Source organism: Thalassophryne amazonica, chromosome 5 (genome assembly GCF_902500255.1).
Source record: "Thalassophryne amazonica chromosome 5, fThaAma1.1, whole genome shotgun sequence".
NCBI classification, from domain to species: Eukaryota; Metazoa; Chordata; class Actinopteri; order Batrachoidiformes; family Batrachoididae; genus Thalassophryne; species Thalassophryne amazonica.
The window spans coordinates 101,066,624-101,079,926 of NC_047107.1; the positions used below are offsets into that span (position 1 = coordinate 101,066,624).

The following is a 13,303-nucleotide window of genomic DNA, read 5'->3' on the forward strand; positions in this document are numbered from 1 at the left end:
ACTTGGACCCAAACTGTTTATTTTGTATATTAATGATTTTGTGAATGTATCCAATGTGCTTGGCAGCATTTTATTTGCTGATGATACAACGCTGTTTTACTCTGGATCAGATATACAGGAAGTAGCACAAGTGATAAATACAGAGTTGGAAAAAGTTAAACATTGGTTTGATATAAACAGATTGTCACTAAATATTAATAAGACAAATTTTATATTGTTTAATGATAGAATGAAAAAAAATGTGTCATTACAAATAGATGGAATGGATATACAAAGGGTAAAAGAAACAAAATTTTTAGGAGTCATGATTGATGAAGATCTTACATGGAAGTCACACATAAATTACATAAATTGAAAAATAGCGAAAGCCATTGCTGTTTTACATAAAGTAAAATATTCATTAAATATTTATGGTTTATTAACAATGTACAATTCATTGAATGTCCCATATTTAACTTATTGTGTAGAAATCCGGGGATCAACATATACAACCTATATTTATTTTGCAGAAAAGAGCTTTAAAAGTGATTAGTAACAGTGGTTTTAGAGATACATCTAATCCATTGTTTATTAAGTATAGGGTACTTAAATTTTATGATTTAGTTGATCTGAAAATATTACAAACAATGTACCAAGTTAATAAAAATACTTTACCAACAAACATTCAAAATATGTTTGAAAAAAGAGTAAGTAGTTTTAAATTGAAAGGAATAGAAGTCTTTAAAAAAACCAAGATTTAGAACCAAAGTAAAGGAAAGGAGTATTGCAGTAAATAGTGTCAAATTATGGAACAATCTTAATAAAGAAATTAAAGAATTAAGGTTGCTTAAATTATTTAAAAAACATTAAATTAGATGTACTAAGTAGGTATGAAACTATGAAATAAGTCAGTGGGCTGCAAGAAAGTAAAAAAAAAAAAAAAAGGTAATCTGTTAATGTTTGGAGTGTCTTAAGTTTAAAATGTAACCTGTCAGAGATGTAATCTATTAATTAATGGTCATAATTATGAAATGGGTCAGTGGTATGTGACAAGTTAAAGAAATGCAATCTGTTAAATAATGTTGACTATGATGCTGGATAATGAAAGATTGTATTGTTAAAAGGGGCAGAAATCATAAGACTTGTTCTTCTTTCTGCTCCTTTTCATTCTGGTGTTGTGGTGCTTTGTTTCTGCTTTTCTGTTTTTCTTTTAAATGAATGAAATAAATATTAAAGAAAAAGTTAACTGGCAATATTTATTTAAAGATGATTCTACAGTTGCTCAGTTGACTGATAAAACCACAGAATAAGTGATGATGGTGAGCATGATGAAGATGTTAAGATGTGTGAGAGACAGGCAGTGACTACAATGATGGGCAGTATTTCAAGTTGGAGAGGAGGAATTTGATTTCGGTATATATAATGCTTTAAAATAAAAGCATTTTGACCTTTTTCGCCTATACAGGCTATATATGAATATGTATTCACTGTGAGAAACATCCTGCAGAGACACAATGGAGGCCTGACAACAAGCTTTCATGAGCTCACAGAATTTAAAAGCCACCAGCACTGTAAGGTAAAGAGAACTGCAACTAAGAACCTTAACCCCTCAGTCAAATGAGCCACAGAGCAAAGGAACACATATGCCATTTGTCTGAACACAGAAAAGGTAGTTTGGATCCACAGCGCACCACAAGGTAAATACTGTATCCTATCGCAGGCATTTTACTAGTATCAAAGGTTACACTCTGAAAGACAATAGAATCAAGCTACAATGCTGTTGCAATGTACCCACAATAAATCTGAACCTAATCAATTCAGATAGGATCAGAAAAACCTGTCCTCAGTTTGTCTTTACCCAAATATAACATATTTACCATCTATATACGAGGTCTGTGAAAAAAGTATCCGACCTTATTATTTTTTTAAAAAACCATATGGATTTGAATCACGTGTGATTACATCAGCCAAGCTTGAACCCTCGTGGGCATGTGAGTTTTTTCATGCCTGTCGGTGACGTCATTCGTCTGTGAGCACGCCTTGTGGAAGAAGTGGTCCAGCCCCCTCGTCGGAATTCCTTTGTCTGAGAAGTTGCTGACAGACTGGCGCTGTGCTTGATCAAAATTTTTTCAAAAACTGTGAGGCACATCTGAGTGGACACCATTCGAGAAATTCAGCTGGTTTTCGGTGAAAATTTTAACGGCTGATGAGAGATTTTGGATTGTTTCTATCGCTGTAAGGACTTCCCACGGAGCGGGACGTCGCGCAGCGCTCCAAGGCGACGTCGTCATCCTGTTTCAAGCTGAAAACCTCCAAATTTAAGCCTCTGTTGACCCAGGACGTCGTGAGAGAACAGAGAACTTTCAGAAGAGCTTGGGATCAGCAGTTTATCCGGACATTCCACTGTTAAAGGAGATTTTTTTAATGAAAGATGTGCGGACGGATTGGCGCGTCGGCTCGCAGCCGGCACGGCGCGCCCGCCACAGGAAAAACACCTCCGTTGGAAGCCTTAAGGACAAGTTGGAACATGCCCTGCTGTTAAACAATTTCTCAGATACTCAACTGAAAGCCACCAAAAGCCGCCTGGATTTTACAAATGGTTATCAACACGGAGGTGTTTTTCCTGTGGCGGGCGCGCCGAGCCGGCTGCGAGCCAACGCGCCAATCCGTCCACACGTCTTTCATTAAAATAATCTCCTTTAACAGTGGAATGTCCGGATAAACTGCTGATTCCGACCTCTTCTGAAAGTTCTGTTCTCTCACGACGTCCTGGGTCAACAGAGGCTTCAATTTGGAGGTTTTCAGCTTGAAACAGGATGACGACGTCGCCTCGGAGCGCTGCGCAACGTCCCGCTCTGTGGGAAGTCCTTACAGCGATAGAAACAATCCAAAATCTCTCATCAGCCGTTAAAATTTACATCGAAAACCAGCTGAATTTCTCAAATGGTCTCCATTCGGATGTGCCTCACAGTTCTTAAAAACTTTTTGATCAAGCACAGCGCCAGTCTCTCAGCAACGTCTTAGACAATGAAAATCCGACGAGGGGGCTGGACCACTCCTTCCACAAGGCGTGCTCACAGGCAAATGACGTCACCGACAGGCGTGAAAAACCTCACGCGTGCGCACGAGGGTTCAAGCTTGGCTTATGTAATCACACGTGATTCAAATCCATATAGTTTTTAAAAAAAAAATAAAACTGTTGGTTTCTTTTCTAATAGACCTCGTATGTGTGTGTGTGTGTGTGTGTGTGTGTGTGTGGCCTCGATCACGCAAAACCTGGGGAGAGCTGACATTTGCCATTTGGCATGCTTATGTATTTTGGGTCAAGGATGAACGCTGCAAAAACAGAAAGTTGATAGGAATAATTTTTTTTGAGAAAATAGCAATTTTAGCTAACCAATAAACAATGAATGTTGTTCTCCAATGTACCATGGGAGTTTGAATGAATGTTATTGTGGGTCATGTTAGTTTAACAGTGTTGTTAGTGTTATTGATTTGTGATTCTGTAGTTCAATTGGTTTAGTCAGTTTAATTGTTAGGTTGCTGTTACCATGAGTAAGTTCAGTCTCATGTTGCTGACACCATAAGTGAAATGTGTATTGTGTTTGATCCCCAGCCTGTTTATGTAAAAAATTAGAAGTGCCTGCATAGAGAAAAAGCTGTGTGTGCACGCAAGCAAGCAACTTTGATCAAGTACAGAGTACAGCTTACATTTGCTGTTTGGTGTGCTTATGTATTTTGGTTAATGGATGAATACCACCAAAATAAAACGCCAATAGGACTAATAGTTTTGGAGATGCTACGAATATTAGCTAACATTGCTAATTATATTTTGGACTCGCACACCTTTGCAGCAGGGGGCAGTAAATCATTTTTATATTAAAAGTGTGATTGTGTGATTTTATTTAGTAAGTTCAATGTAAGTGCATATAATTGCAAATATGTTAAAACTACACAAAAATAACAAAATAACAACACAAGGACACATGAATAATGATACAAGAAAGTGAAAACACTTCATTCCATTCTGGTAAATTAACATAAAAAATTACATAATAACAGGAAATAAAAAAGGTTGAGTTCCTCTTCTAAAAACTGTTGAGGTCTAAGGTTCTAAAAACATTCTGGACTCACACGCCATTCCACCCTTTTACCGCCCTTGGAAAATGTCGGCTACCTATTTTATAAACTACCCAATCTAGAGCCGGTGATTCCCCATGGGCAACATACATAAGTGAACTAATCTTCCAGAACAGTCTAACTAGGTATTAATGGCTGTATGTATGCCATATACTGTTATCACACAGCACACAGCTGCATAACTCACTGGGCTTGATGCACACTATATTTCCTTGTGATATAACGAAACATAAAATTTTAAATACCTGCATAAAATGTAGGCATCACAGGAGATTCCTTGGGCCCTAGCTTAATGGTAGGTGAAACGTCTGTCATAAATGCTGTCGGGGCAAGTATGCTGTCATTTACGCAAGCTAAATCCCAGCACAAACCAGGGTGTGGTGCGTAAAGGGGCTGTGTTATATGTCAACATTATTCATGGGCGTGATGTGGGTATACCATAAATTCAATCAGTCAGAGTGGCACCTGTCATCACTTGTAACTAGAGTGTGTCAAGTTCATTGTTTTTAAAAGGTTGCACTGACAAATAACAGGTGTTCTGGCAAGGAAACAATTCTGCATGCATGACCTATGTACAGCAGGCAGACGTATCACAAAACGCTGGAAATAAACAGTTTGATTATCAGTCATATCCACTGCTATGCATGTTCACTGGCCAAGGTGCATCCGTTTTTGCCTTTGAAAGGAATATAACATGCAAATTCCTGAAGGAATGAAAGTACAAAGACCAATCAACTGCAGTACATTTTAAAGCAAATTAAAACCTGGTTGGTCTGTCTTTAACCCCATGGTTTTAGTGCTCCTGGACCTGACAGCTGCCTTCGATACAGTTGACCACTCAGTCCTCCTGTCCCATCTAAAAGAACATGTTGGACTTGACGGCACTGTTCTGAAGTGTTTCACATCATGTTTCTGATTGGCATTTTTCTGTAATGATTGCTGACCTGTCCTCTTTCAAGTGCTTCTCTTGCTTGTGGTGTTCCGCAAGGCTCAATCCTTGGCCCCACTCTCTTTTCCCTATACATGTTGCCACTTGGATCAATCATTGTTAACCACAATATGACGTTCCACTGTTATGCAGACGACATTCAAATCTACCTCCCATTGGAACAAACTGACACGGTCACTGGGTACAGGGTGGCCAGTTCTATCACAGAAATAAAACAATGGTTGTCTTCTATTTTCCTGCACTTAACTGAAGACAAGACTGAGTGTATTCTGTTTGGTGCCTCACAGATAATGGACTCTGGGGGATTGTTGGTTAAACCCACTCTCACAAATCTTGGGGTAATGTTTGACAGTGGTTTTAACTTTGACAAACAAATTGACTCTGTGGTAAAGTCAAGCTTTTATCAACTACAGCTTTTAACAAAGGTGAAGCCTTTTTTAAACTGTGTAGATCTGGAAAAAGCCATTCATGCTTTTATTCGTTCTCGGCTGGACTATTGCAACGGACTTTATGTTGGAGTCTCCCAGTCGACTTCAACTGGTTCAAAATGCTGCAGCACATCTAATAACTAACAAACGTAGACGCAACCATATCACCCCAGTCCTCTATGCTCTGCATTGGCTTCCAGTTCAGGCTAGAATCATTTTTAAAATCGTTATGTTTGTTTTTAAAGCTCTGAATGGTTTGGCCCCACCATACTTAGCCGAGCTGCTGACACATCGGGACGAAAACAGAGTTTTGAGATCGTCTAACCAGTATGCACTAGAGGTTCCGAGGTCCAGATACTGCCTCTAGGGAGACCAGGCTTTCTCTGTGGCCGCACCCAGACTGTGGAACAAGCTCCCCCCGAGATCTGCACCATCACTGACCTGGGTCAAGTTAATCTAAATTAAAAACATTCCTTTTTAGAATGCCTTTTGCACAACCAGCAGTGCTCTGACATTTTATTTAGTAATATTTTTGGATGTATATTTTTATTGATGCATCAGTTTTAAATTTGTTTATTGTCTTATGGTTTTCAGTTATTCTGTGTTTTTTTAACTGACTGTGAAGCACTTTGGCCATCCTCTGGGCTGTGGAAAGGGCTATATAAATAAACTGAGTGATTGATTGATTTAACTGGCCATGCACTCCATCAGAGCACATTCAGATGGAGTGAACTTTTTTGTGTTACGCTGGAGTGTGTGATTAGTGATTGTGTTTCCGTATCAAAGCACGGTTTGTTGTGCATGATGAAAATGCATTTTCAGTAGTCTATGTTTTAGTTTCAAACCATGTTTAAACTCCAGACCTAACTAAAAGCATGCTACCAGCCAGTTATTAATGTTTTGGGTTCCTTGCATTACTTATTTTTGTTTCAGTGCTAGTTTTTGTGTTCAATTCAGTTTTGTGGTCCTACAATGCGCTATGCACTGCTCCTGTGTGCAGTGTGCATGCATGGTGGGCCTGCCAAGTAAGGGTTTCTGACCATTGTGCTCTTTGAATAAAATGTGCTGGACTTTACATGAGGTTTTTAGTTGGCCAGGACACAAAGGCTTTCTGATGCTTTCCACACCAATTTTTGACCAACACGTCCGCATAAGCACAGGTATACAGTGGTCCCTCACTATAACGTGGTTCAACTTTCGCGGCCTCGCAGTTTCGTGGATTTTTTTGTGCAATTTTGCATGCTTTTTTTTCTTTTAAACAGCACATTGTGTTCTGTGTCCTTATCAGGCGGGCCGGTCGCAGCACCGGTCGGCATCACCGCAATTGCTCTCACTGCCTCAGATGCACTTACTGAGTCTGCGGGCTCGGTAAACGCAGCAGCGGGCCACTCACACCGCCCTCCTGTCTGCTGTGCGGAGCTGCGTCAAATCTGGCAACAGGTCCAGAGACTACGCTCGCTGTTTTGATGCGGATGTTGACCGCAGCCGCAGAGCTCCGTGGCCACCGAGAGAGGACTTGGATTCTTTGCGGGTCCCGCATCCGTACCCTTGGAGGCAGTGAGCGAAGGGAGAGCATGCGCATTGTGTTCTGCGTGTGTCTGTTTATAATCTTCTCACCCAGAAGAAAAAAAGAAAGTGTTTACACAGGAGAGAAAAGTGATAAAATGTTAATGCCTGTTTGAGAAAAGTGTATAAAGTGTGTAGTGAGGGGTTTTACAGCCTTAAAACATCTATAATAACTGCAAAAAATAGTGCTGACTACTTCGCGGATTTTGCTTATCGCGGGTTATTTTGTGTAGTGAGCGCCGTGTATGGTAGCACCCTGACATCGGGGTGAAAGTAAGACATAATTGTAAAGCGCTCTGAGCGTCTGATGCAGATGGAAAAGCGCTATATAAATGCAGTCCATTTACCATTTAACTCCCATGATAAACGAGGGACCACTGTATATGGTATTTAAAAAAAAAAAGTGGATGCTGCGTGGAAACTGCCAATGACACTACAACTGCAATGTGTGCTGCTTTATACCAAGTCAAAGATAGGGCCCCTTACATTTGTCATTCATTTTTTCCTCCCATTGTTGATCCACTCTACCTAGTCACTTATTTGTCGCAGTTCATCCTTCTAATCTCCACTCCATTTTCTTTTGTGTAAATGGTGCAGAACTTATGTTCTAAGGATAATTTGGCATTTGGGAACAACATTCAACTGGGACAAGCCCAGACCCAGGCCTGCAGAACAACATGCACCTCGCCTTCAGGGTTACTCCTTTACAGCAGAGAGATCTGCATGACGTCACGCACAGCTGAGGACAAAGCTCACTGGTTTCTCCCAGACGGGGTGGGGTGGGGGGGTTAGAGATGAGCTGTCAGAGCGATGAAAGGACAAGAAAAGATTGTAGGCTTGCAGATAGAATCTTCATGCAGAAGCATGTGTATATGTAGGTGCAAAAATACTCTATACACACAGGTACTGATTCTCCCCATGCACGTGTGCTGCATGGGCGATGTAGTGATGCCTACATACAGCCAATATCATCTGCATGTTATGCTAATGCAATCATATCTTGTCAAGACAATAGGAAGATGGGCTATGCATCTGATCATAACAGCAGTCTCACCTCAACCTTTAGCAATTTCAAGGGCTAAGATCAATGCTCCCTTAGTGCAATTCACAAGAAGTGATATTAATGAAACAATGTGTGTACTGCAATTTCTGCCATTATGATGATCACACTACCTATATATTATCTTGAAAGGGATTTGGTTTCATGCCAAGGGATCTATGTCCAATGATAACTGTTTTAATTATGAACTAACCCCTTATTAAAGGGAAGTGTTTTATGTATATTATGCCAGATAGGCTCTTCAGTAGAGCTGGTGTTTCAGGTATTATTATTTGGCCTTGACCAATTTGTGACTTTGTTGTAGAAATCATTACAATTGTTATGTTTTGAAAGGTCCTGTTTCTACAGTTTCCCTATTTTCATGATGCACCGTTGTCCTTTGCTTCTGGCAATGTCTTATTGATGTTGTACCACGCAGGCCACTTAGCAAAGCTGGTGTTTCAAATATCACTCAGCCCAGAGGTGAACCAATTTTCAACTTTGTCTGAATCAATCATTCATGCTCTTATGTTAATTTTTGAAAGGTCTTGTTTGTACTGTACCACTCTTTCAGAATGATGCATTTGAAACTAAGTGCTCACACAAGAGCTCTCTTAAGTAAATTTTGAACAACTCTTTTTTAAAAAGAATGATGATGGAGACAGAACTGGATCATTCTGAAGGCAAATTAAAAAAATGAATGAATGAATAAATAAATAAATAAATAAATAAATAAGGGGACAGATTGGACATAGGACCCTTTTACACATTATATAACAATTTCAGGAAGATGTTCTATCTCTGCATTTTGATATTAAGATCTCTGACTGTATAAAGATTAAAATCATCACCATAATAAACTATGCCTACGTTTCATTTCACAATCAATCCATGCAAAAACAACAACACAAAAACCCTCAGCTGTCTTTATGCTGAATATCTGACTTGCCAAGATTTTATATATGTGTGTGTGTGTGTGTGTGTGTGTGTTTCATTACTTCAAGGTCTTTTATGAAACAACATCTCCATTTAACTGACTCAAATGATGCATTTCTGGTCAGACTCTAACTTGCATGATATTATTTAAGTATTGTCCTGGGATTGTCTTATTCATGTGCCCTTGTGTTGTTATTTTCTTATTTTTGTGTTACAGATTGCAGTTTTGTCCTTTTGCAGGTAGTGATTCATAGCTTCCAAAGACACACACACACACACACACACACACACACACACACACACACACACACACACACACACACACACACACACACACACACACACACACACACACACACACACACACACACACGTCCTACATAGCCCAGCAATCTCAGGGGCGCATATACGAGCAATTGCAACACCAATTAATGTATTTACATGTGCATCTAAACCACACATTTATCACAGTGACGATGTATTAATCGAAAATTGTACCACTGTGGGTCTCACCACTGCAAAATGTCATGCAGAAAGAAAAAGTCGGACAGACAAAGCAGGAACGTCCCCAGACACCTACAAGCTGCTGTCAGCTGGTTTACAAGCTGGGTTCTAAAGCACATAAATTACAATAATGACAATAACAAAAAACTTAAAAGGGTGACAGACAGACAGAGACAGCGTTCAGCTGCAAACAAGCCTATTGTAAAGGACTCAGTGTTTCTTCACTGAATTCATCATGCATGTCTTCCACACCCACACCTTTGCACACATAAAGTTGACGTGGGTGGGTGATAGGTCAAAGCTTTCGGCGTGTACTCACCACAAAAAGAAAAAGAAGCGCAGAAAAGCCGGAGCAGAGGGTGCACGGACTGACACCTCGGTCCAGGAGTTAGGCCTTTTTTTTTTTTTTTTTTTTTTAGCCGAGCTGTGTGCTGCGTTGGAGGAATGCGGGATTCACGCAGGACAAGAAAGGACTTTAACACTGAAAACCGTCAGATAATTTGAGCTACACTGGTTAAAATAATCGTACAACTTCGGTCTCTCCTCTTCGTTAATTCCACGCTGTGTTTTTTCGTTTTTTTTTAAGGCTCGCAGCTGTTTTCGTTCTTTCAACCGTTTTCCGAAAATTCCTCTTCTGTCCCTTTAAACGAAGACACTTCCGGGGTTTCGCGAGCTAATAAATAGGAGGCGGGGTTTAGCGTCCAGCTGAGTGCCTGTCATTTAGGCGATTGGCCGCATGCATTTCATTTACCCAATCAGACCTCATGGATTACGCCCTTTTTAAAATTACGCATATTTATTCAGACATACCAGTCGGCAATTCGCCTGTAGGTTGTTTTAAGACACGCCCAGTACACGTGCTTCCTCTTTTTGCTACTCCCATTCGTCAGTGCCAAAGGGCGAACGTTAGAACTCCTTAAACTTCCATCTAAACTGACTCAGTAACTTTTATACGACACCGAGACTAACATCTGCTAATAATAATCAGCTCCGAATAATATATAATATAATAATAAGCAACTCCGGAATATAGATGATTTTATAATCCTTTTTTTCCCTTCCCCTCCTACTTAATCGGCCACAGCCATGTTGTCACAAAGCTAAGAATAGTCCAGCTACACGTTGGATACCCATGTTGCCTTGCAGCTGCACAGAACTCCACGCCCATCTGTTCACAGCACATTGAGGCCTGATTGCATTTTCCTGTGTAGATAAAAACAAAACAAAAAAACCTTTTCATAAGCTCAGGAGGTTCTCCTCCAGTCCCAGAGACGACACCAACAACCTGGTCATCCCTTCCAATTGTGTACATCGGTTTTGAGGAAGTGTGTCTGCATATAATCAATTTGCACAGGTGCATTGGGCCTATGGATGGGAAAGTAATACGACTGTGTAATGAATTGGTTAAATATCCATGCCATGCCAATACATAGGAAAACAGCTATTTTTTTCACAAAAATGGGTTGCAATATTTTCATGAATTTTAGTATTTAAAAGTTCATGGAACAGTTGCTGCACATGCATCACACTCTGACATGTAGGGTACCATCACTAGGCTCTCAGAACACACATGGCATATTTCCATGATTCCCAGTTTAGAATCATATTCTAGAATCTTGTTTAAGATGAGTTCATTGCATTTGCTTGGACTGAAACCAACCACTAATGGACAACAGGGACAGTTTTGCTTCATTTTATCTTATTTCAACACATTAAATTATGCATACACCTTGCTGAAGATCCAGGTAAAATATAAATTAATATAAGGGTCAGGTTAATTGCTACAGATGGCCGTTACCATTTCTGATGTTGCTGTAACTGGTAGAAAATATGTTCCATTTTGCTGTTCTGCTGTAGTTCTTCTCTTGGTACCTCAAGATTGGAGTGGGTATGGTGAGGTTTCACCATCACGTACACACACACACTATATATACACATATATATACACATATATATATATATATATATACATACACACACACACACACACACACACACACAGCATAATCACTTTTAAAAAATTTTCAGTGTCCACATAGTCATTGTGACATGTCACAACAGTAACAAATTAGAAGCATAGCTTGACAAATCTTACATTAATTTACACTAAGTGATTAAAGGGTGTTGCAGTAAGAAATAATGAAAATTCCACACGCAATTTTAGGATTTCAAAAAGAGGGGGAACACCTTGAAATTCTCAATATTCAACCAAAAATATTGCAGGTCAGGATGCAGCAACAGTGGATATTTTTAAAAGGTTTTATAAAGTTACTGGCCTTGACATTATGCGGTTAATATGTCCCTACGTTTTGGACCAATAGTTATACACATCAGTCTCGAGAAGGAACATTCACAAATACACAAAGCACCAACAAACACTTGTTACAAATTTGTATTTATTGAATCGTGGTTTTGTGCCAATGCTAACTTCTCACACTACAATGACATTCAAAATAATTTGCTTCCTGATGGCCTTTCCATCCATGGCAAAGAAAAACAGCTTCAACATCTGATTTTTGACAACAACCAATTACACATGAAGCAAGATCTGCTGAATCTTTAGCTTATTTCAGTGAATAATCAAGTTACAGTGCGTCCTGAAAGTATTCACAGCACTGCACTTTCTTGCTGTTGTGAATCTCGCTCCGTCTCGCCATCCATGAATCACGCAAGAGGTTGCTTTCAGCAGACTTCGGGTTCAGGGAACAATGTAAACCATCCTCGAGAAGTATGGACAACAAGACAACATTGGGGCACAGCAGAAGTCCATCACTGGTGCTACACCTCCTCTAGAAAACTTTCTCAACTTGGGAGAATATGTAATCATCATAATCACCCGTGAACTCACTGGATCAGTGCCATCCACATCCTCACGAGCCATTGTTTACATACACTGTGAGATGCTGGAATGCCAGGGAGATTATGGGAAACATTAAAGTACCAAATATTCAAAGACTTGAGGCTGTAATTGCTGCCAAAGGTGCATCAAAGTATTGAGTAACAACTGTGAATACTTATGTGATTTTAGTTTATATATGTAAAAATTTGTAAAAATCTCAAAACTTGTTTCATGTTGTCATTATGGGGTGTTGTGTGTGGAATTTTGTGGAAAAAAAAAATTTAATCCATTTGGAATAAGGCTGAAACATAAAAAATGTGGAAAAACTGCACTGCTGTGAATACTTTCTGAATGCACTGTACATACCAAATGGTCTCATGTCTCTAAGTTGTCACTGATGTTTGAGGGGAGAAGACCAGTGGTAGGAGACAGACTGCAAAAAGGAATCTAAATGCTGTTGAGAGAACATTTACAACAAGCTAACTCTGGATTGCAAAAAAAAATGTCATTACCTGCACATGCCATCAGGAATGTTGGTTATAGATTGTTTATACACAATAGGTATCCAAATCACGTATTTACAGTGTGTAATATCAACATATTCAATGGGTACTGCAGTAGACCTCAAGGTCAGAAAGCTGTACACTATGTACATTCCACCCTGTCTGATAGGGTATTTGCCTTACACCTGTTGCCTCTGAGACACTTGACTGCTCTGTCCAATGTGCATGTATTTATTTGTCAAAATGGGCATCTAAAATATTTTATTCTGTTTTATCTCCGTGTGAAATCAGGCACCGGGTCTATCGTCTGGAGGTGCAACAGGCAGATGTGACACAAACACACATCACTGAATCTTTCCTCATATTAACACAGCTGCCTAAATGAAATTCAAAATGCGACACAGCCCGTGTTTTAGGCCT

General features: G+C 39.6%; 1 protein-coding gene across 1 annotated transcript in view; it reads right to left on the reverse strand.

Annotated features, from left to right (window-relative positions):
• The window catches only part of LOC117511030 (protein FAM214B), a 100,649-nt gene extending 90,476 nt beyond the window's left edge, over window positions 1-10,173 (reverse strand). The window contains exon 1 of the mRNA XM_034170976.1: window positions 9,861-10,173. The gene's annotated coding sequence lies outside the window, so the exon portion shown is untranslated. The remainder of the gene's footprint in view (window positions 1-9,860) is intronic.
• Between the last annotated feature and the right edge of the window lie 3,130 nt (window positions 10,174-13,303).